General features: G+C 52.4%; 1 non-coding gene across 1 annotated transcript; it reads right to left on the bottom strand.

The window, feature by feature from the left end:
- Nucleotides 1-1,041: 1,041 nt before the first annotated feature.
- Nucleotides 1,042-1,210, bottom strand: LOC141372121 (U1 spliceosomal RNA). Its single transcript, XR_012377439.1, has one exon. It is a non-coding gene; the product is annotated as a U1 spliceosomal RNA (small nuclear RNA).
- Between the last annotated feature and the right edge of the window lie 432 nt (nucleotides 1,211-1,642).

The raw sequence follows: 1,642 nt of genomic DNA, 5'->3' as shown, positions 1-1,642 counted from the left end.
GTGGAGCACTGGGTGTTATGCACAAACAAGGAATCCTGGAACACTACATCAAAAACTAATGATGTAATATATGGTGATTAACGTAAGAATAAAAAATTAAAAAAGAAAAAGTTGGAAAACCATCAGTTGTAGATTCTGAATAGAGGCCTTTAGGGAGTAGAGAAAAAAACACCAGCTCTGGTGAAAGCTGAAGCCAGAAACCCCTTCAAGCTCGGATTGACAAAACAATGCAGGTATATCAGTAGGGACAGTTTTTGCTTGAGCCCGAGACCTGCAGAAGCCCCAAGGACCTTTGTCCTAGAGCTAACCTGCTGTTTGGGAAAGGTCTGTGGTGCCAAACCCAGCGGGTTCTTTGTGAGTAGACAGAGGTGCCTCTTTAAAAGCCTGTCAGGGGGCACCTGGCTGGCTCAGTCAGGAGAGCAGGGGAGTCTCCATCTGGTTTCATGAGCCCTATCACTACTTTGGGTGTAGGGATTACTTCAACCAATAAAATTACAATAAATAAACTACATCAAGCTGGACCGTCTCTAGTCTCGGAAGGGTCCTCTGGAGCAAGGCTAAACAAGGTAGGCTACCAACTGGCCTAATCAAGGATATGGAGTCTGGGGATTGGGTGAGGCTTTGCAGGGTGCCTGGGGGGATAGGTGGGGAGGGGAGGGAAGAAGGAGAAGGGACGCTGACCCATGTTCCCCAGGGAATGAAAAGAAAGCACCTTTGCTGGATCAGGGACTGCAAACCACGCACTGAAATATAAGCAAGAGACATTGCTCTGCGAAAAACAGAAAAAGAAACCCGACAGCCAAGGTGGGATGTATGACCAGTGGACAGAAACTGTCCTGCATGCTTTTGATTGCGAAACAGCCAAACCCAGATTCTCAAGAAAGCAGCCCTTAAAAGCAGAGGTGTTTTCTTCAGCGTCCTGGTGTCCCCTGAGTGAGCTTCTTCTTCAGCCCATGTCATCAGCCAAAGTCAGGGAAAAGACAAAACAAACAAACAGAAAAATGAATAAGAAAACAAAGGCTATTCTTAAACAACCAACAACAGGTGAAAGCGGGAAAGCAGCCCCCCACTGCCACTGCCACAAATAATGCAGAGGAGTTGTCCACACTCGGGGAAATCGCGGGGGTCAGCACGTCCGCGGTGCAATGGAAGGGCCTCACCTGGGAAAACCACCTGCTTGATCCCGGGGTCTCCCCTGCCGGGTAAGTGTGACTCCCTCCGCCTCCGCCCCACACCAGTCTCACCCCCCTTCCACCGGACACACGCTCACTCGCCTAGGCGCACCCCAACACCCTCGGCCCCCACTCCTGTCGCAAGCACCCTCACCCTCCACACGATGCTTCTGAATACAATGGAAGCAACAGCGCTGCTACCTCCTCAGTGCTGCGAATTCTAAGGGGCAGAACCGCAGGGCAACGTTATCTGGTTTGCATCAGACACGCCCTGTCCCTGAGGTCAAGGGCTTCGCCTCAGTCCCCACCCCCACCCCCACCCCGTATCCCTGCCCCAAGCTCCCCTCCCAACTTGGATTTCAATGCTGGTGTTCCTCCTTCTCCTCCTCCAGCCACCCCTGCCCCCTTCCCCCTCTCCCCTTCCCCCCTTCTCCCTCCCCCTGCCCTGGCTTCCTTCCTCACCTGCCCAG

The sequence above is a fragment of the Callorhinus ursinus genome, unplaced genomic scaffold (assembly GCF_003265705.2).
Source record: "Callorhinus ursinus isolate GAN/ISIS: 27379988/994484 unplaced genomic scaffold, GSC_fseal_2.0 scaffold1284, whole genome shotgun sequence".
Classification (NCBI taxonomy): domain Eukaryota; kingdom Metazoa; phylum Chordata; class Mammalia; order Carnivora; family Otariidae; genus Callorhinus; species Callorhinus ursinus.
Note: the sequence above shows the minus strand (reverse complement) of the source record. Positions and strands in the feature narration are given on the sequence as shown.